The sequence below is a fragment of the Armigeres subalbatus genome, chromosome 1 (genome assembly GCF_024139115.2).
Source record: "Armigeres subalbatus isolate Guangzhou_Male chromosome 1, GZ_Asu_2, whole genome shotgun sequence".
Taxonomy (NCBI): Eukaryota; Metazoa; Arthropoda; class Insecta; order Diptera; family Culicidae; genus Armigeres; species Armigeres subalbatus.
In genome coordinates, this window is record NC_085139.1 from 44,472,790 (window position 1) to 44,496,705 (window position 23,916).

Genomic DNA, 23,916 nt, shown 5'->3' on the forward strand with positions numbered 1-23,916 from the left:
TTGAAATGTGAAATTATCAATATGATTGAGATTGTTGACAATTTTTGAATGGCATTAACTAGCTATCTTGTTTAACTGGTGCATAATGTAAAAATACCCATGAATAGCGTTACAAATAAGACAATAAAGCGGTGTTTGCTTAGCTAGAGCACATTGCTTAGCTAGAGCCGTTACCCCTCGATAAACATTAAGAAAGTATATACAACCCACTCGAATATCCACCCGTAGAGGAAGAACCACTCCGAGGAAGAACCGACAATTTTCACTTCACTCGAAACGTCCCAACTCACGCGAGACGTAGAATAATCACAAATATTGGTTTCTATAGCCTACACCGGAAATAATCTTCTACAGAATATACTAAGTATTGGAAATTTAAGAAAATTGTACTTTAACAGACTCGGTGTTCTTATCTAGATCTTGACAACTGATGAGCCAAGCTTTCACATGCTTACACACTGCACTTAGCTGTTCACGTCTTCGGAACTGCTTGTCCTCTTTTTCCAACGGGGTTGCTTCCATTATGGAGCGCGGAAAGTTATTAGAGCTTGAGAAATGAAGTTACATGCATTTGCTCAATAATAGTCGGTGATGCGCCTGCCAATGCTCAAAGAGTTTCCTGGTATAATGAATGGAGCGTTTCACTTCGGGGGAGTATTTTTTTTTTTGTTCAACTTTTTTCATCTAGGTATAACTTTTTATTTTTTGACAAAATCACTCTGAAACCTTTAAGTAAATATTACAAATGCCACTAATGAGCGGGTTGAATGACTACAGCACCACCTGAGGTAAAAGAGTGGGAAGTATATATTTTCCCATATATTTAGACGATTTTTCCCATACAAAAAGAAATTTTTACAGTAGCTTCTGGAAGCAAAAACTTTATTTTCAGGGGGTATAATACGTCCCGAAAAAAATATTTTGAATTTTTCATATATTTGTGATCCACCCTAATGTCGATCCAGTTTGCACAAGCTTTTTGCTAAATGGTGAATTACCAGTTCTGCGCTTTGCCACAATAAAACCACATTCAGCCCATGGGGTCCCAAAGATGAATGTGAGATCGGTCAAAGTCTAAGTGGAAAATTGAGTTACCGTCGATCTGTAGGGGAACTGGGGGTAGGACGCCCACGTTAAGGAAAATGCCATTTTTATCAATGAAAACCACCATTTCAGCCAGTTTTCATCAGCGCATACTAAAGAACAGCATATCTGCGACTGACTACCGATGACAGATATCTAATTGTACATTTTATTGCACAGAAATTTGATTTTTAAAAAGCACCCGAAAAATATTGATTTTGAAACCATGCAGGGTGAGATACGCCAGTGGATGGGTTAAAACGCGCATGTGTTTATCGTACTGATTTTCATTTTAATTGCCTACATTAAGGCAATTAACCGAATGTTTCAGCTGTTTCGGTCATACGAAATGAGCATGGACTGCCCCACACCGATCTCAGAAGTTTGAAGGCCCATCAAATCGTTTTAAGACCAATTTTGACGACGATTTCGTGTGGAACATAAAGAACACGAGTAAGCAGCATGGCTCATGGCTCAATTTTCAATTTACCAATGAATAACAGCGATAGAAAGACTAAATTTCACCGAGCTAGAATTGCATCAAAACACGCAAAAATCATTTTTTCGAGTTTTTCATGTGTAACTAGAGAAAAATCATGAAATATATGTATCCAATGGCAATATTTTTCATTGATTCATCGTATAGACTATTTAAAATAATCACAATGGGGATATTTAACCTTATTCAAGGGTGGCGCGTTTTAACCCCTATGGGCGTGTTATCCCCACTTCCCTTATTGTGCATGCATCTAGACCGGGCGTGAACAACGATTGACGTCAGCACAGAAGAACCGTTTCAGACAGCTCAATTGGTCGCGTTATCTTCAGATATGTGGTGTGGCATGATTGAGTTATAGTAATCAGCGGCAAAGAAGTGGCATTTGACAATTGAGATATTGAATCATAGAGCTGTCTCTATTCGACCGTGAAATATTGAAATAATCTGATATGATTATTGATGGAAGATATTGGTAGTTTGAGTATGATGAAAAAAAAATGCAGAAGTATTTTTTGATGGAACTAAATTCAAAATATTAATATTCCGTTTAAAAGTTTTCACTCTTATTAAATTCTTTCGCATTAGATGACAGCGATAGAGTGCGTGCATATTTCATAAGACACTTTATTTTGTTTATTCAGAAAAAAATCGAAAGTATTCGTGATAGCCACAAATCTATAAATGGTACTTGACTTGAGAATCTATTATTAAATAATTAGGACCTAAGAAACAATTAAGAGGGAGAAACAATTAATGAACTATTTGCGGTGGATGTATTACCAATAAGTAGAGAATGTGTTAAGTATCCATTATTAATCATATTTTCCAAACGTTACACAAATGTACTCCTGGTTATCTGCATTGCAGCTTTATATGCACAATTACTACTGAAAAGAGTAAATATAGCATCGAACTATCAACGGCCGTCTATTTAGAATACCATGGCTATAAAACATATGCACGCAGTTTACCAATTATTACCGGCAATTAGTGCGCCACTCGAGAAGGATAAACAACCATAAAACCACCTCGAAGAACGATTCCGCTGATTCCGATAAACTCCTCCGCACTGCTCAGGAGGCCAGCCGTTAAGATGAAAACTCAATTAACTGATAACAGTGCCAGTGATACCACCGCACATCGCGGTTCCGCGGCCCAGCCTGAACCACAACCGGGTTCTCAATTACCGAGCTCGAGCGAGCACGAGACTGTATAACCGGTTAGAACCAACCGCAGTGCATTCAAAAACCGCGCCGCCACGCCGTTCTGCCACTCGATCCCATTCAATCACCTATTTATGACTGGTGGTTAGCTTTTGATTGTTTATTTGTATCACGTCCTATGTCGATAGTTAAATATTGGGATATCGATCACTTTTCCTCCGCCCGGCACGGCGCTGGCTGGTTCGCGGTCGTAAATCAAACGATCATCATTTATATCGTCCGCGTGAGCATCGCATCATCGCCGGTCTTGCCCTGGTGCGGCGGTCATCGCACCATTAGCTGCTCTACCCACCACTACTGTTCTGACATTGGCATTCGGCCACCTGTGGATGCTTGATGCAACAATGAACTCGACAAGTGAAACTACACACTGAATGCGACTTCTTGTTGCATCAATGGTATTCATTCGGGGGTTGTCGAGATCGTTGTTTATGGCAAATGAATCGATTTTCCTAAGTAATTGAATTGAATTATCTTTATTTACGAGATTTTCGGCCCTACAAGACGAGCCAGCCTCGGGCTGAAAGTCTCGATAATAAAGACAAAAAAAAAGTAATAATAATTTCGGCCCTAGGCCGGTTAATCTCGAAATTTTCCAAAGTAATTTGCAACTCCCAACGAAGAATTTATGATGAAGAAGAAGGATAATATTTTATTTCAGTTCACACTGACGACCGACAGAGAACATAAAAAATATCCAAGTCAAAAACAGTCACAAGAATGATCAGGTTTAGGATAGGACTGAAAGAAATTTAAAGATGAACCAGAGCTTCGGGCTGAAAAGCCTTCAACCTGCTGTCTACTTTACGATTCCTATGGCATACCCTAAACGGTTCATGCATTGTTTAAAAATTTAAAATGCAACTCGATGTTTGCAGGCCTTACCGGCAGCTTGCAGCTGCTGTGATAACCAGTTTTAGATCTCCTCTTATCGGCCATTCTATGTATACGATCTCTCCGATTTTTTGCAATATTTGCTAGAATCGTTTCTTTCCGAAAATAATTAGACTCTTGTTTCGCTTGTTGTAACCAATTTGGAGGGTAAATTCTGATCACCAAAATCGACCTTTTACAATGTTTTTTTTTTTTCAAAAATTCTTAACTTTTGAACTACTGGATGATTTTTAAGGTGAAGCGTTGTGACACTCAAATTTATATGTGATTGTGTCATAAAAATCATCAATCATGGATTTGTAGTGGTGGGAACTTCCAATACCAATTCAGTAAGCAAACACGTGGGATTCATTTTTTGTTAACATCCGACAACAATAAACATTGCACGTATTCGGAAGAATTCAGCCCAATTTAGACGCAGTATTAATCAATACAATCTAAGGATGAGATTAACTGATGGAATTTGTCAGAAAAGCATCAGTTTTTCTTTGGTTTAGATGAATATTTATGAATTTTGTTTTCACGATGCTGGCTGTTTATGTTTACATCTTAAACCGTTGATGCCAGCTTCTCAAACACACCAATAACATGATCATTTTTTGGTCCGATTTTTTCGTTTTTACAATGCACTTCAAAACAGATTCAATAAGATATTATTACTGCACCAATACATAATGCGTTAGGAAAAGATTGATTAATTTTATAGATATTTTACACGTTTCTGCTATGATTCCACAATAGTTCATATCGACATCACTGTCTGTTGCTGATCAATGATTGCTTGCATACGACGCTACCGACGACGTGCAGAGTGTTGAAACCGGCGACGTCGTTGGCATGGTGCGTTACTGGGGGGGATTTTTTCACTTTGTTCACTTGCTTATATATCTTCCCTAAATTAGCGCTTTGTGATGATATCATCATACTGCCGCGTAGATTGAACTTCGAACTAAGTCCAGATTTACTTTTTTAGTGAGAAGATGGTCAGGTATGTAGTCAGTATATGAATTAAAATTATCGGTGCATATCCGAGTGGGTGGGGTGGGTGATTGTTTGACTGTGTTGGTAAGCAGCAAGGCAGCCATTCTGAATGACATGTCATGAAGCCTTAATCTGTCGTACTGTATAGGAAATAAGTATCACATTTTCACTGATTTTCATACAAAATAATCATAACTGAGGATCAATATCGATTCCTAGCGATTTGATAATAATGTTTAGTCATCCAGCCTAAAATGAAATCAATCTTATTGCTATCTCTAGGAATCTATATATTGATCGTTTTGTATTAAAACAGGGATGTACGTTAAACTTATTAATGAAGGGTGTAGTAACAAAATGGAAGCTAGAGCACTATCACTTTCAAGAAATCAACGGATCCAGAGATAAGCCAGCGCTGGGCTGAAAGTCTCTCAAATAAAAATAAAAAATAGGAACCCTGTATGATTCATTTGATTTTATGTGGATAAAATAAAATAAAAACCCATTTTTAAAATTTTCATTGCGAGGGTCGATGGTGCGTTTTCGTATATCTAATTGAAAGATCTTTTATTTTTGCAATATTAAAACAAAATTAGATGTAAGGCACAATGGAGTAAAGGGCCGTACACTAATAACGTAAGCAATTTTTCTGGGTTTTTCAACCCCCCTCCCCCTATGTAAGATTTTTCCCATACAAATCATTTTTTATTTATATGGTGCGAAAGAAAATGGCAGACCCCCCGCCCCATAAGTGCTTACGTAATTAGTGTACGACCCCTAAGTGGAAAGGGAAAAATGTATAGTTGTTAAAATTAGTTGAAAACCATTTTAAAAACACCTTCTTCAGTGGCTCTACATTCCAACTGCCTGCTTTTCAACTTAGTGTTCTATTAGCATTTCCATAGTTATCAATTGAAAGCTTTTCTATGCCCGTCATTACATGAGTATATATCTTGTGTGGCAAGTACAAAGGGTACACTATGCCCAGCCAACAAATTCCTTTCACTTGTGTGCAGAATATTATATACCTTTAATTTTTATCAACTTCAAGTTTAGTCACAAGAAGTTGATGGACTAATGCACCATGCGTCTCCATATGGTCGTATGCTTATATGATAAACATGTTAAAGTAATGAAATTAAGAACTTGGCGTCTTTGACAAAGTTTTTGCTTACAACTTTTATGCACAAACTTTGTATTTTGTTAACGCGGAAAATAAATTGTTGCGTGAAAATGCATAATGCAGAACCCCTGTTTTATATCTGTGCTGCAGACTTCGGGTTTTCATAAGTTTCGTTTTGTCGTTTATCTCACATAACAGAGTAAGTGAAAACATGAGACAGAACGGGCGCGTTAGATGTGGTAAACACCTTAGTTGTAATTTATTCATAATATTTGTATCGACTGTACACCCGATTCTGTTTTTACACGGATTTTTTTTTACACGGCCGTGTAAAAAAAATCTCATACAAAATTTTTGCAAAGTTGCTCCATTTTTCATGATTTGTCGAGAAATCATGAAACTTTTTTTACACGGATTTTCGAATTTTGAACTGAAAACTTTTTTCACACGGAACGCATCCCCCGTGTAAAAAAAGAATCAGGTGTATTTAGTTTAATAATGTTTATTTAGCTTTGTAGCAAGCGGTAAGCAAAACATCAAATGTTTTATTTGCAATTTGCCCTGCTGAAAGAGCGGTGCCCGTGTCCTGTTTTCAACATCTAACCTTTAGGGGGATTGATCATCAAGCTAAATATCTTCAAAGATGCGCATTAACTTACTGATAAAATGCTTGAAAACCACCATTCCGCTAAATCGCATTTAATTTTATTAATGCGCTACATGATTTTAGCAACTGTGCGCTGCGACACTGCTTCGCTTTTAAGCCTGTAACTTTGGAACGGGTTATCTTATGAATAACGGGTAACTTTTACCATAAAGTAAACACACCAAAGAACTTTTAAGGAAAAAACGATTTTATGAAACTTGTAGAGTTTCTTAACTATTTTATATTCATTGGAATGATTATTTTAAGAATATCTCAGCCAACACTTCCACATGTGTATAGTACACGTCCACATTAGAGGAACGTGAGTATTTAGAATGTCTGGCGGCTATACACATTCTTCATCAACAACTGTACTGATCAAGTGAGGTTGTGTAAGCTTTTGCCAATCGGTCGTCAAGCTCAGACCCGACCGCATTGCGTAGGCAAGAGCACGCAACTCAGGTTCAGTTCAATCAAAGATAATTGCCTATTTGATTGAACCCAAAAAATATTGTCAAAACACACTTTTATTAAGCATTCGACACAGCATGGGAAATAAGCATATGCGGTATTTCGAAAAATGTCGTTTCAGGTGGTTAGAAACGAAATTCCGCGGAAAATGCATTCTTGATTTCGTTTCGTTATTTTCATAAATTTTATCATCAAATACTATTTAAGACGAGTTTATGGAGAGTACCATTCAATTCCACCAATTATTTCGATATCTTTGCAGATACGTATTTCGACCACAACTGTGTCTCGTACTTGACTCGACTATACGTATCTGCGTATCGAAATACGTATCTGCAAAAATATCGAAATAATTGGTGGAATTAAATGGACTAAACTCGTTTTAGACGGTTGAATACATTGGAGTTAGCTGAGTAAGGTCGTGCAATTTATCACTCCAAAGAAGATAAAAACCAGTACCGTCCACAAGTGAAACTTCTGAAGATCGTCCAGAGGAGGAACGACCCTGGATAAAGGTTGTAAATGTCAAGATGGCGAAAACCCAAGTGAAAACAGCCAGATTTGGGTTTTGAATGAAATACCACAACTGGAGCACCGTGCGGCTTGCAAAACTCTTGATATACCGTCGTGTGGAGTGACTCAGGGGGCTACTTTGGATTTTTGATTTTCTAAAAAAGTTAAACGATAAAAATGCCAAATTTGAAACAGAAAGTTGCCATCCAAATATCAGCAAGACACTCTAATGGTGATAGTGGCAATTGGGTAGTAATTAACGTTATAATTCTCGTAACAAAATGTCCAAAGTAGCCCCCGATTTGTCAAAAGAAGCCCCGCACGACGGTACTGATTTGGGTCACATTAAAACACGAGTACAAACTACTCAACATAAACTAGCTGCAATGATTTTTTATGTATTACCAGACTAAGGCCGGAGTGGCCTGTGCAATACATAAAAGTCTTCTCCATTCAGCTCGGTCCATGGCTGCACTTCGCCAACCACGCAGTCTGCAGAGGGTCCGCAAATCGTCCTCTACCTGATCGATCCACCTTGCCCGCTATGCACCTCGCCTTCTTGTTCTCGTCGGAACCATTTTCACCGGATTACTGTGCGACATTCTGGCTACGTGCCCGGCCCACCGCAGTCTTCCGATTTTCGCGGTGTGAACGATGGATGGTTCTCCCAACAGCTGATGCAACTTGTGGTTCATTCGCCTCCTCCACGTACCGTCCGCCATCTGCACGCCACCATAGATGGTACGCAGCACTTTTCTTTCGGAAACTCCCAGTGCGTCTCCGAATTTCTCTGTTGGTATCGTTATCGGCGGTCACCAGTGAGCCCAAGTACACGAATTCTTTTATTTTTTTATTTTTTTTTATTTTTGTCTTTATTCAGGAGACTTTCAGCCCGAGGTTGGCTCATCTCCGGAAGTACACGAATTCTTCAGCCACCTTGATTTCGTCACCACCGATAGAAACTCGTGGTGAGTGGCTTACATTGACCTCTCTTGAGCCTCTTCCTATCATGTACTTCGTCTTCGGCGTGTTGTTGACTAGTCCAATCCATTTAGCTTCGCTTCTCAGTCTGATGTAGACTTCCTCCATGCTCTCAAAGTCACGTGCCATGATATCAATGTCGTCGGCGAAACCAAATAACTGGACGGACTTCGTGTAAATCGTACCACTGGTGTCGATCCCTGCCCTTCGTATTACTCCCTCCAAAGCGATGTTGAATAGCAGACACGAAAGACCATCACCTTGCCGTAACCCTCTGCGCGTTTCGAAGGGACTCGAGAATGCCCCTGAAACTCGAACTAAGCACATCACCCAATCCGTTTTCGTGCATTAGCTGCCATAGCTGGTCCGGATCGATTATATCATATGCGGCTTTGAAGTCGATAAATAGATGATGTGTGGGCACGTTGTATTGGCTTAACTTCTCATAGAACTTTCGTGCGTTATTAGCTTGGAACAGTTGCTACGTCTCTTCACGGTCTCGATCTTCATGCTGGCGTTTTTTCCTCCGAAAAATCGAGTTTTGTCTGTTCCGCGCCCGTTTGTATCGTGCCCTCGTGCGGTGTTGCAGCAATCTCGCCCATGCTGCATTCTTCTTCTCAACCAACTGCTCTTATTCGCCGTTATACCAGTCGTTTCTCTGATCCGGGGGCACCGTGCCCAGTACAGCGGTTGTGGTGCTTCCAATGGCGGATCGAACATCTCTCCAGCCATCTTCAAGACACGCTGCGCGTAGCTGCTCTTCCGTTGAGAGTGACACTTGCAGCTGCTGCGCGTAGTCTTGGCTAGTCTTGTAGCCGCCCAATTTTTAGCCGCGGCGGACGACTCCGACGCGTGTTGTCCACCGTCGAGAGTTTTGAGCGCAGACATACTGCAACGAGGTAGTGGTTGGATTCAATATTCGCACTGCGGAAAGTGCGTACGTTCGTGATGTCGGAGAACAATTTGCAGTCTATTAGAACGTAGTCGATTTGGATTTCCGTTACTTGATTAGGTGATTTCCATGTGGCCTTGTGGCTATTCTTACGGGGGGAGAAAGTGCTTCGGACTACCATTCCGCGGGAGGCTGCAAAGTTTATGCATCGTTGGCCGTTGTCGTACGATACGGTATGCAGACTATCCGGTCCGATAACCGGTCTATACATTTCCTCCCTTCCTACCTGAGCGTTCATGTCATCGATGACGATTTTGACGTCCCGCAGTGAGCATCCATCGTATGTCTGCTCCTGCTGTGCATAGAACGCTTCTTTCTCGTCGTCGGGTCTTCCTTCGTGTGGGCAGTGCACGTTGATGATGCTATAGTTGAAGAATCGGCCTTTGATCCTCAGCTTGCACATCCTTGCGTTGATTGGCTGCCACCCAATCACGCCTTGGTGCAGCTTTCCCAGCACTATGAAGCCGGTTCCCAGCTCGTTGGTGGTGCCACAGCGTTGGTAGAAGGTAGCCACTCGGCACCCGATTTTCCACACTTTCTGTCCTGTCCAGCAGATTTCCTGCAGCGCTACGACGTCGGAGTTGCGGGGATGTAATTCATCGTAGATTAGCTGTTGCAACCTGCGAAGTCTAGCGAATTGCAGTTCCATGTTCCAAGCTTCCAATCGTGATCCTTTATTCGTCGCCTAGGTCGCTGCCGATTATATCGAGTCGTATTATCTTCTATGTCGTTCGTAATGGTTGTTTTTGAAGGCGGCTTATTGGGCCTGCCTAAACCTCCTGTCTCGTCGGAGGGCCGTCGTGTTAGGGCTGTTTAGCGTCCCACTTGTTGAGTATTCGGATTGGGTTTACAGGAATGCGTAGACTTGCTTTTGGGAACGATCTAACCAGACTAAGACTGGTTGATTTATTTCAATGTCTTTTAAACGAGTACATGTTCATGTGGAGGTAATATATTGGATATGTGTATTAAGATTAGCGAGCTGTCAGTTGACAACACACGCTCTAATGATTTTATTCAGATCTGACCATATACTATAACTCCTCATCCCTTTGGATGTTCTTCCTTCCTTGTTGTTTCCGACAACTAAACTAAGTATTATAATTCGAACATGATTTAATCATTCAGGTATTCGACAGAATTGTAAATTCAATAAGTATTTCAGAATCGTTTAACTTAAACCGATATTTTCAAAAAGATTACGCGTAAACATAAATATCGTCTTTTCTAATTTTCTTCGCCCGGGTTGATCTTCTCGGAGTAAAAGTTTGATCTATGATTTCATCGTGTTTTCTTTTACGTCTTGCTCGAGCGCTCACGTCTACTTGCGGAACATCGACCGTTGCTCCTCCGCTGCCTCTGCGCAAGACTCTTTCTCCGCCACTCTGATCTTCCCCTTCATCGCACCTCCTCAGGAGCACTACCAGATTTGGTTTACTTTGATCCATGGCCTTATATCTCCGCACCTGGTCGCGGTGGGCCATGATTAACACGTTTCCAGTTTGCACCTGTAATATATTTTGAGAATGCCACTTAATAAAACTGGTCTTTATCCATTTAGCTTTAACGTGAGGGTTGTGGTTTTTATATCACAACTCGTCTCCCGCTGTCAGATTGCTCAATGGATCATTTGACCCCGTATGGACATCTCCATCCTTTTTAGGGATGTTAGTATCTTCATGCGGTGGCTGTTTTTGTAAATACTGTTTAAAATGCTTTTTGGATGGACTAAATCGATTAAAGTTTTTGGTTTGTACGAAAATATTCGTTCCGATGGACCTGTTCCATCCTCCGTTAGACAATTGTTCCTATATGTTATTAGAAACAAATTAATTTGCTTTTCCAAATCTAATTCCATTACATTTCGCTCTAATAAAACTTTTTCATGACATCTTTTACCGTTCTTACAAACCTCTCGGCTTGACCATTACTGGATGGATGATAAGGTGGACTTTTTACTACTTTTATGCCCTGTCTTTCAAGAAAACTCACAAATGAAACCGAATTAAATGGTGGGCCACCATCAGAGACTAATAAGTCTGCCAGTCCAAAACGTGCAAAAAATGCTACTAATTTATTAATAACTTTATTCGCATCAGTACCATTCTTCATCCACTCTATTTCTAACCATTTTGAGTAACTATCTACTATCAGCAGGAAAACATGGTGTTCAAAGTAGAAGAAATCTATGTGAATTCTACTAAAAGGTCGAGTAGTTGGAATCCAATTAGAAAGTAGTTTAGGTTTAGGCACTATTGCCATGCTATTGCAAATATCGCAGGATGAAACATGTTTTTCAATGTCACAATTGATTCCAAACCAGTAAACATTGCGAGCTGCTTCATTTTTACCATTCCAGCATGATTGGCATGGAGCAATTCCAATACTTTGTTCTGCATAAGCTTTGGAGGCTTTCTTGCAAGGCTTTCTAACTTTTTAGGCCAGCCTTTTTGTAAATATGCTATAACTCGTTGAAGAAAATCATCATCTCTCGACCATTTGGCTACTAGTTTGCAATCAATAGGTAATTCGTTTCCAAAATTTATACTTTTCACATATTCCATATCTAAATCCTTAGGCACTGTTTGTTCTAGCGGGAGTCTTGAACAAAAATCGGCGTTTCCCATTTGGGTTGAAGGTCGATAGTGAATATCAAAGTCATATATAGAGAGCTCTAGTATAAATCTCTGTAGCCTTGTTACATATATAGAATTTTTCCCTTCCTTGCCAAATATGCCTACTAAGGGTTTATGATCCGTGAAAACTTGGAATTTTTGTCCATAAAGATATTTATGAAATTTTTTTATAGTACTCACTAAAGCCAAAGCCTCCAAGTGTAAAATAGGATATTTGCGCTGTGCTGAATTAAGTGAAAAGGATGTAAAACTTATCGGTTTTTCCACTTCGTCAATAATATGAGAAATTACTCCTCCCAAGCCATAGCTGGATGCGTCAGATACTATCACAATGGGTTTCTTGGGATCATAAAACTCCAAAACTGTGCATTCATAAGTAAATTCTTACTTTCCTGAAAAGCTCTATCACAGTGTTCATCCCAAACAAATTTTACATTATTTTCAATAAATTATATAAACGACACAATTTTGCAGACAACCGAGGGATGAATTTGTTATAATAATTAATTAGGCCAAGGAATGATTTCAATTCCATCTCATTTGTTGGAGTTTTAGCTTTCTGTATAGTTAGGGTTTTGTCAGGACATGGTGACAGACCCTTATCGCTAATAATATGTCCCAAATAGTCAAGTTCCGAAACAAAAAAACGACATTTTTCCAAATTTACTTTAATGTTAACATCCGAAAGTCTTTGTAAAACCAACATTAATTTTTTATAACAATCCTCAAAACATTCTCCAGCAATTAGCACATCGTCCAAATAACAGTAAACAAATTCAATTCCTTGCAACACTTGATCCATTATCTGCTGAAAAATTGAGGCACTTGATGACGCTCCTTGCGGTAACCGATTATATATATAAAGGCCTTTAATGGTGTTAATAACCATAAACTTTCTACATCTTTTTGACAACATTAGCTGTGTATATGCTCCCTCCAGATCCAAGGAGCAAAACATTTTACGACCAGCTAAACCCGCAAACAAATCCTGAGCTGTTGGTAACGGATAAGTGTTTGGTATTATAACTTTATTGATTGATACTTTACAATCAATTACCAATCGGATGTCATTATTTTTTTTCATAACGATCACAACGGGAGATGCCCATTCACTTGTTTTGATAGGTGTGATAACTTTTTGATCTTCCAGTTTATCCAAATATTTCATTACTTTGTCCTTCAGTCGATAGGGAACATTATACGCTTTTTTAAAAATTGGCACTTCATACTTCAAGACCAATTCAGCCTCATATCCTTTAATTGGCAAGGAAAAATCCTTCGTAAAAACATTAGAAAACTTTTTTTTATCTCATCAACTGTTGTTTCGCATTTATCAATCACCATATTATTAATATTACCAGAGTTTGTGAAATAATTCCTCCAACTCGGATAAAAAACATCTAACCATGTTCTGCCCATCAAAGGAATAAAATTGTAGTCGCTATTTAGAACCAAAATTTTCAAAATTTCTTTTTTTCCTCTAAATTCAACCAAAACATTCGTTTCTCCTTCAATTTTAAGTTTGTCACCATTAACAATTATCAGTCTCCTTTTGCATTCTGATAAAGGTTTATTAAAATTCTTCATATAGTCACTTTCGCCAAAAACTGACACTGAGGCACCACAATCCACCTCCATTTGCAACGTTTAACCCTCCACAAGCAGATCTATGTATTTTACAAGGGTTATAGTTAGTAGACGTCACATTCATACATTTAAAATCACCTGCATCCCGATCATCCTCACTCCCGGAATCGTCCGCTTTCATCCTGTTGAAGAGCTCCTCCAAGCTGTCGTCCTTGTTTGGTGTTGGATTACCATGGTCCACGAAATTAACCGCGTCTCTTTTCATGTTTTTCAATTTAAAACACTTTCTCTTGATGTGTCCTTTGATTCCGCAGAAGTCACATACAAAATCTGCATAATATCCTCTTTGCTTATCCCTGGTGTTCTTCCATTCAGGTCGAGTCCTTGGATTGTATGGTCCCGAACGTTCACCGCTTGCCCTTCTCCCAAAATTATTTGGTCTAAAACCCAGCCTCGATTTAACCGGTCCTCGACTATGGCCTTCCCCAGGATCTGTATTTTTGTTCCTTGCCAAGTCGAATGTTGCAAGGAGTTTCTCTAATCTCGTCATTGGTTTACTGGGTGATGCTATTGCTGCTACTCTGTCAATTTCCCCACTTTCTGCTAAACCCCTAGAGTTCGCGCCAGCTACCTCCCAGGTAGCTATATTTTTTTCTGCGGTAGCCAACGTTAAATTCTCTTCATTAAGAAGTCGCTGTTGGAGGGATTTCTCCCGAATGCCAACAATAATGCGGTCCCTAATTGCAATCGATTTATAATCGCCAAAAGTGCAAAACTCAGCCTGTAACTTGACTGCTAGCACAAAGTCTTCCACTGATTCATTCTTCTGTTGAATACGGTTGTTGAAATTTAAACGCTGGATTATATCTGGCGCTACCTTGTCAAACCTAGCTTTCAATTTGGAGATCATGTCATTGTACGCTATTGTGTTCAAATCAGTGTTGGGGTATAATAATTTCAACTCCGAATAAATGATAGGCCCCCCCAAAGTAACCAAATATGCCTTCTTATGTTCCTCTCCAACAGAATTTATCAAGAACAAATATTCTAGTCTCTCTACCCATTCATTCACTAAAACCAGCTCCTTTTCTGTATGGCTCGATATGAGTTGCAAGTGCCGATTGCGCCATGTCACTTATTAAACCACAAAAACTATTGTCCACTCAATTGAATAAATTAAATAGATCTGTTCTTTAACAATAGATCCGATGACAATACATCAAAGGAGAAAAAGGTAAAATAAAAGAATATCCACTGATTGTTGCAATAACTATTCACTATCACGAAAAAAGGAAAATTGACTCACCCTATAAATCAATCAATCCTGCTGACGTCACTGTGTTCGACGAACAGGCGTGCCGAATATTTACCGGCTATTCGAGGGAAATCTCTTTGCTCCAGCAATGGATCCGGGCAGCAATTAGATCACAGGGTTGGTTTGTCTCGTTACTGCGCAATAGTCTTCAAATCGTCCTCTCGGCCGTCGTTCGTCACTTTTGTAAAAGAACGGTTCACAAAACCACAATTTGTGCTATACTCAATGAAAAGAAATAAAACACCTATTATTCACCATACAATGCCCAGACTCTATTGTTCACACATTTGCCATTATCTATTGTGTGAAACAGCGCGATAAGAATAAATGTCAATAGCTTCGTACACTAATGAAGCACTTTGATGTTTTTAGCATTAATTAGTTTGTTAGGTAGTTAATATTAATCACAATCGAGATGCGGCACAACTGCCTCGTGAATAGTTTACCGTTGCACTGTACTTACAACCGCTGTCCCGAAAACAAACCACAATGACTGGCTGCCAAGATATAACCTTCTCTACCGGAGCTGAAGTCCTTGGGGAATGGTATATGCGTGCTTCCTAGATGTATGGCCACCACTGCTAACGGTTCTGCACCAGCTTCGTCGCCACTGTTGAGTATTCGGATTGGGTTTACAGGAATGCGTAGACTTGCTTTTGGGAACGATCTAACCAGACTAAGACTGGTTGATTTATTTCAATGTCTTTTAAACGAGTACATGTTCATGTGTAGGTAATATATTGGATATGTGTATTAAGATTAGCGAGCTGTCAGTTGACAACACACGCTCTAATGATTTTATTCAGATCTGACCATATACTATACCACTTAACACCAGGACTTGGGCTTTTGCGCTTTGAGTGGCACAAGGTCGCTTTGGCGGAGCCTACTTGCGGATACATGCAGCTTTTTATAGAAGTTTAACAGGGCCCACTGTCGAACCCCACCACATCCTAAGCAGGCACCACAACTCGCAGGTGGCCTGGGGAGGGATCGTCAAGCCCTTAGACATAGTACTTGCTGCCCGGTAATATACGTCATTACTAGTTACAATTAATCCTTATTATTTTCCCCGTTGCTACATATCAAATTTAAGAAAAAGGTGTACTAATTCAAGTTTAATTTGAAATTTCACGTGCATCATCTTATCGTTGCCACCCCGTATAAAAAGATAACGGATGATGTATTGGGCGAAGAGTATAGAACCCTATATACAATGATGTAGGGGGCTAGATGAGATAACCGATGACGTGGTCGACGTACTGGGTATCAGTGTGGAACTGATATCTAGGACACCACAGTTTGTTTACGAAGGTTTTTGCTGGAACACAGGCTGCAAAATAAGGCCAAGCCGATGGTAGGGTGGTCACTATTCAGTATGCCAAATTAGCATACACCACCCACTTCAGGCCTGTTTAAGTGTTTCGGTTGCGGGTATAAGTCTTTTGCCTTTAAGGTACCGAATTGTAGTAATCTACGTCGGAGACGTGGAGATGAGAGACACAAAAATTGCATCCGCCAGGCTGTACCGAGATGTTAGATCTGCGCCTTTGGCAAAGACAACAAATACCCTTCCGGTGGACATACCTGTCCGGCATGTAGCATAGTTGAACTGTTTTTCGACGTTTCAGTGGTTGAACATTTGGAAGATGCATGAATAGTCCTAACTGCCTGTCCTCTATACGGTCATTTGTCTCCGATTTACTGTCGCTGCTTGCCCGGCGCTCGGTCGTCTAAGTTTGCACTTTGTCGAATGATGAATGTCTTATAAGTAGGTGGTTCCCAAATCATCTGTGGGTTGCAGTTGGAATTTCCACAACGATGATTTTTGGCGGATCGGCGTTTGCTTTAATGCCCTTTCGATAACTACATGACATTCATTTATTTAGTCTACATCTATACAGATAACACTGAATCAACAATTTGACGCCACAATACACGGTTCGAGGCCGCATCTCTCCATCCTCGAATACGCCCCACGCTCGCCAAGTCGTTCTGCACCTGGTCTGCCCATCTCGCTCGCTGCGCTCCACGTCGTCTCGTACCTGCCGGATCGGAAGCGAACACCATCTTTGCAGGGTTGCTGTCCGGCATTCTTGCAACATGCCCTGCCCATCGTACCCTTCCGGCTTTAGCTACCTTCTGGATACTGGGTTCGCCGTAGAGCTGGGCGAGCTCATGGTTCATTCTTCGCCACCACACACCGTCTTCTTGTACACCGCCAAAGATGGTCCTAAGCACCCGTCTCTCGAATGCTTGCAAGTCCTCCTCGAGCATTGTCCATGTTTCATGTCCGTAGAGGACTACCGGTCTTATTAACGTCTTGTACATGACACATTTGGTGCGGTGGCGAATCTTTTTCGACCGCAGTTTCTTCTGGAGCCCGTAGTAGGCCCGACTTCCACAGATGATGCGCCTTCGTATTTCACGACTAACGTTGTTGTCAGCCGTTAGCAAGGATCCGAGGTAGACGAATTCCTCGACCACCTCGAAGGTATCCCCGTCTATCGTAACACTGCTTCCCAGGCGGACCTACATGACATATTGTGATGAAATAACATTACGATCTTATCAGTTTTAGTCAAACGTTCACCAAATTTCATCTCAAAAAAGATATAAAAAAAGCATTGTGTCTAGACTGTGCCTTTATTTTTTTGGAAATTTCAACAATATTACTTAAATAATTTTAAGCGACTTTATTTATTTACTTATTTCTAATTTTTGTGAACTTTCATTATTATCAAAAACTATTATTTCAAAAGTTGGCTGATGGTGTTCGTAACTTTTGTGCACGGACATGCGTACAAGCGACAATGTTTCAATTCATTGAACTAAGTCAACTGATGTAAAAAAAATACTGATGTGAAATTATATGTTTTGAGTGCAATAATATATATACAAATCGTTGTTGGATACAAATGGTAGCCCACGATGTGCGGTATAGTCAAAATAATTGCTTTCCCCCTTGTTAATGTCCCAGGGTTCATATTTGTAAAAGACATAAGTTGTTATAAACCAAATAATGCATAATGGGACCCTCCTTAGCCTAGCGGTAAGAAGCGCGGCTATAAAGCAAGACCATGCTGAGAGTGGCTGGGTTCGATTTCCTTTGCCGGTCTAGACAATTTTCGGTTTGGATATTGTCTGGATTTCCCTGGGCATAACAGTATCATCTTGTTAGCCTCATGATATACGAATGCAAAAATGGTACCTTGGCTTAGAGACCTCGCGGATCTTAACTGTGGAAGTGCTGATTGAACACGAAGCAGCGAGGCGGCAATGTCTCAGTGGGGGATGTAACGCCAAAAGGAAGAAGAAAAAGATGCATAATGCTCAATGTACGTTCCCGAAGTCGTCATTATGAGCTGCTATGCTTTTTTCGCCAACCTTCGTGCATCGTAATCAAATGGCGCAATTTCTTTTCGAACATGAGGATAAAAACATCCATCATCATAAGGATAAAAACATCCACGCTACTCCAATTTTATCCTGATTGAAGTATAGAACACCCACCTGTTAGCAAGTAAACCTAATGTGATGAATGATATTTGAATGAAGCAGGGGAAAAGCTTCTGAGAATCTTCGTCATAACAATTGAATATATGAACCATGTGTTCATATATGCTGTGTACTTACCTTTTATACTATGGCTGCCCGGTAGCCCGTGAGTGTCCGTCATCATCATCATCATCATCATCATTAGTATTACCGTCATACACTGACCGTCAGAATACTTGGATCGTCGTTCGACTGACCAACTAACTGAGAGCCGGGGGGAAAACCGTTTTCCACCCAGGAAAAAAAAACAGCTGACAGCATTTTGCCTTTTCCTAACTGACCGGGAGACGATCGTGCCATTTGAGTGACCAGTACATTCAGTCGGTCGCTGTGAACTACCCCGCACGAACGGGTGCACAATCCGCATCCGAGTAATAACTGGTTCCGATTGTTGTTCTCCAGTTTCCGATGCAAATCCAACGCCGGTAGGTGAGATTCTATTGGATTGAAAGTGCTAAATGTAAAGAAGTAAAAATGGAAAAAAAGTTCTTTTGTGAAAAATCAAATCCCGTCTGAAGGAAAAAAAAAATGGCACGGAAGTTTAGCTGCTTAATGAAAAAAGCAGCAAAAAAGTGTGAATAACGTGAAACGAAAAAATGAAGTATAAATAAATTTGGTCAAGCAAAGAAGACAAACAAAAATAGCAAGTACAGTGTACGAGATAAGTAAGATCAAGTGGGAAATTAATTGTTTCCCTACCATCTGTGGTGGCTTCTTGTGTGAGTGAATCTGTGGAAAATCGCGCCGAATTGGGCACGATCGGTTAGAGAAGCGAGTCGTGATCCATCATCTTTTGGCTTGGCTCGCCACTTCCGTTGAAGAAAATCGAAAGTGATTACGTTTTGGCAAAACTGTGCCCAAACAAAACAAGCGACTGCCAATTTCGATTGATGGGCGGGTGAATTGCATTCGGTGCGAACGAGTATGGATTTGACTACGGAGGAGTATTACATTTTTTTCACGTCATTGATAAGTTGAAAATTCCCATAAGACACCCATTATGAGCAAGTGTGTTTTAAAATCTAGTTCTAACTTAAAACAAAGAGAGATAATTTAATTGGATATTTTTGAACCGCCAATTTTCATGAGTAATTGAGTAATTATTTATGGAAATTTTCTTTTTTTCTTAGCCGTCTACTTTAGTGTCATATCCGAAAAGTGATGATGCTGAGAAAACCACAGTGACGACAATTGTATCCTTAGTTCATGCGCCATCGAATTTGGCGAGACAACGATTGTCGGCCGATGCCGATGGCAGTCTGTGCGGTGGTGACGGTGTGATGGTGTCTGTGGTGGGAAAACTGTTGGCAGTGACCATGATCAGGCGTACCCGCCGTGTGACGACGCCGATCTAACGATAAAGTGTAGAGTGCAGGGATGTTGTTTTGAAAAGCAAAAAGAAAAACTAGAATGAAACTGTAACTTATCTGTGCGAAACGAAAAGAAAGCAACATTCAACCGTTTGATGCAGCTGGTGCCCGTGAAAATTGCCTAACAGTGACGGGAAAGCTTTCGGCAAATTATGCGATTAGTTTTATGTGAGTCATTCTGTGAGTTGACGTTGGGGGTAAAATAATAATAACTAAGCTGTTTTTGGGGATCTTCGAAGGGATTCGCAAACAAGATGCTCATTAATGTTCAACGTATGGTGTGAGATTTGTGCTATGTAAATGTTTGCGATCAACGTTTGTACATAATATTGGGGTAATCGTACCAATATTGGAGGTAGCAGCGAATACATACACGAAAACAATTATTAAGAAAACAATGTTAAATTAAAACACCTTAAAGAGGGAAGCTTGAAGGTAGTATTGAAATCTTCTTATCTCCACCCTTAACTACCTCCTCAAAAGGTACGGTTACTCTGTATCTAACAACATGTGATCGGCTATATAATGCGTGTGCTAACATAAATACAATAAATGATCAAAGAGAATAATTGTGTAGTACTTCTGGAGAAGGATTATTAGTGTAGCACCGCCCCCAACGATTTTTACTTGAAAGCATTACCCTAATTACGGGGCCATCTACAAAGTACGTTGCGCTTTTAAGGTATAGGGTTTCGAGAAGTGTGACGAAGTGGTGTGGGTTGTTTTAAAATCGCCTTTTTTGTGTGACTGTGGATCTTCTCAACTTGGTTTTCATCAGGTCCATGGCTAGACTCTGTAGGTTTCTAGTTTCAAACTATTTGATTCGAATGTGGCCAAGTAGTGAATGTTGGGAACAGGAATTAGAGAAGCTGTTCAAATGATCTTTCTCTTCATAAAAGTTATTCTTCGTCGATAGAGGTATTGGCTTTCAGTCTTTAGGGATCAAAAACGGGTTTTATGTTCTGACGTGTTCGGACACATGTTTTTTTTCAAGGAGTTAACTATTTTCCTTTTTGTTGTCACATTAGCATTAGTGACAACAAAACGGAACATAGTTAACTTCTTGAAAAAGGCACAATACATGTGTCCGAAACGTCGGATGAAAACATAAAACCCCGTTTTTGATCCCAAAAGACTGAAAGCCAATACCTCTATCGTCGCCATCTTAGTCGAATCAATTAAGAAAGTTATCCTTCGTGCTAATTGAATATCTAGATTTTTCCAATTTCCCTCAATTTAAATCCAGCCGTGATCTGAAACGGCAGGAAAGCTGTGATGGAATAAATGAGATGATGAAGGAATTGTTGAATTTTCGTTGTATTTACTAACGAAATTTAGAGAATGAATGTTGTGACTCCGTCTGCATCGCAATTTTGGCAACTAAATATTTGCTTCGTTTAGTACATGAGGAAGTATTTGATTGGAGAAGAATATCTACAAAGGTTTCCAGCCTTCTATTCAGATGTTTCTTTTATTAAAACAATAATAATATCCGGATTGGTTCAGTTGGATTCTTTTCTTCACCCTTCTGCTCCCGATGGCGAGGCTGACAAATGACCAAACTTAGATTCAGTATTGGTTTCAAACCACCGAAGACCGCTGTTTTTGTTTGGCAACATCATAGGTTCGGTTTGGCCTTATTTGATGTTGTGGTGACATTTGTACACCAATGGAAAACTAGACGAACAAAAAGTTCAAAGTAATCCACATATTAAAAAATTACATGAGAAAGGTTTGAAATAGCATTTTAGGGAAATATGTCTAATAATTTTTATTAATTTACGTTTAATTTATTCATGTATTACATTACCGCCGAAAAGAAAAAAATATACCACCAGTCTCAGGTTCTACAGTGCTAGACATTCATTTAGCCGCACCCCAAATTTTCTTTGTAGTTTCAAAAATAAGTTGATTTTGGAAACAACCTTATCCTCTTCTATTCATTGCTTTAGATATTTTGAAAATCAAATTTAGTTCAAATCAAATAATCAAATAAAAACATAAAATAGGCTGGACATTCGTATAACCGCACCATTGAAATATCGTAATTTGGCCGATACAAATATTTAAAATCTATTTTGTCTCCCCCCCTCGGATTTTTTTTGTCAAAAAATAATGTTTTGAGGAGGCAACAAAATAAAATTCGGAAAATTTTGAGGATTTTCAAAACATTCTTTATTTTTTTCATTTTAATATTTATTTTTTATTATCCCCTCCTTGACCTTTCGGAGACCAGTAGGACAAAAAGTTAATTAAATATTTGTAACGGCCTAAAATTTAAAATATTATCAAATTTCGAAATTATTCCATAACTAGTACTTCGTATGGCCTCCTCCAATTCGGATAACTTAAAAAGTTTGTAACTTAAAAAATTTCTATAATGTGGCTATGTCGATGTTGGTCCAGCACTGATTAACAGCTGCCTTTAGGCTGGACACACTGTCATATTGCCGTCCATTTGCGCACTCCTGCCCAGCTAAGATGCCTCAAAGATTCATTGTGGGATAGCAGTCAGGACAGCATGCCGACCATTCCTAGGACGGCTTGGAAACATGGATCGACGCGTTGTCCTGTTGGAAATCGGTGCCTTTTTTTTTTTTTTTTTTTTAACTAATTTTATTTGCTGATTGTCTAATACATGCATTCATCTCTTAGACTAGGTGTTCCGTATTTTCTTAACACTATCATCCTTATTTGCTATGTCATATTTTTAGTTATTATTAATACATTTCAATTGCCTCTGGCAGTTACAATTTTTCCTCTGGTTGAATTGAACCATGTAGGAATTACAATGTTTTCAACTTAAACTAATCTTAACCTATTTTATACTAAGGGTACAAGGAGTTAATCGTTGCAATAGAAGATTTTTGGAAATGGAAATGGAAATTTTCCATTTTGCAAGTAAGTGGAGAAAATATCCAAACTTTTTTGCAATCTACTACAAATGACACGAAGGTAAGCCAGAAGTAAAATGTTATACAAAATGGGCCCCAGTATGCTGCCTTGGGGACACTAGCCCTTACAGGTAATCTATCAGATTTAGAATTCTGATAGTTTACCTGCAGATCTGATAAATAATTTTGGATCAGTTTAATAATGTACAGAGGAAAATTAAAATTCATCAATTTTACAATCAAACCTTCATGCCAAACACTGTCAAATGCTTTCTCTATATCAAGAAGAGCAACTCCAGTCGAATATCCTTCAGATTTGTTGAGCCGAATTAAGTTCGTAACTCTTAATAACTGATGAGTGGTTGAATGCCCATGGCGAAAACCAAATTGCTCATCAGCAAAAATAGAATTGTCATTAATATGAACCATCATTCTATTTAAAATAATCTTTTCAAACAGTTTGCTTATTGAAGAAAGCAAACTAATTGGGCGATAACTAGAAGCCTCAGCTGGATTTTTGTCCGGCTTCAAAATTGGAACAACTTTGGCGTTTTTCCATTTATCTGGGAGAAATCGGTGCCTTTGGATGCCTTGTTCTCCATTAGACTGGCCCAGGAAACAAAAAGTTGTTGAATTCCATGGGGCACCCCCCCAGGAATGTGTTTTTGGGTGAGAAAAACAATCTCTGAAAATTTCAGCTCAATCGTTTGTTGCATAAGCTGGCGCATTTGATTTGAAGTTTGTATGGGGATTTCAGACAAAATATATAGGAAAATACATCTCCGTCACTCATTCGATCTGGAAATTGGTTCTGATTGCTCGATTGACCTCAGAATTGCAAAAACGGCAGTTGGTATGCTACAGAACAATTTCACAGAACATTGTATGATGATTAAATTAACTTTTATATAGGTTTCGGCTGATGCGATTCGATGAAAAAACCCAGAAATACACAAATCAGCTCCTAACAAACTAGCCGAAAATTATATAAAAGTTCATTCAATCATCATGCAATGTTCTGTGAAATTTTTCTGTAGTATACCAACTGCCGTTTTGCAATTCTGAGGTCAATCGAGCAATCAGAACCAATGTCCAGATCGAATGAGTGACGGAGGTGTATTTTCCCATACATTTTGGCTTAAATCCCCATACAAACTTCAAATCAAATGCGCCAGCTTATGCAACAAGCG

The 23,916-nt window shown here is 39.5% G+C and overlaps 1 protein-coding gene across 13 annotated transcripts in view; it reads left to right on the forward strand.

Moving 5' to 3' along the window:
* Positions 1–23,916, forward strand: part of LOC134225024 (chloride channel protein 2-like) — a 248,182-nt gene that overhangs the window by 156,326 nt on the left and 67,940 nt on the right. For 3 of the 13 annotated variants that reach the window (XM_062704764.1, XM_062704804.1, XM_062704771.1), the window contains exons 1-2: positions 18,790–18,891; positions 19,593–20,000. The exons of 7 other annotated variants lie outside the window; for them this stretch is intronic. The gene's annotated coding sequence lies outside the window, so the exon portion shown is untranslated. Of the gene's footprint in view, positions 1–18,789; positions 18,892–19,592; positions 20,001–23,916 lie in introns of those variants that run through there. 3 more of the 13 variants (XM_062704870.1, XM_062704836.1, XM_062704781.1) reach the window with 3 other exon arrangements.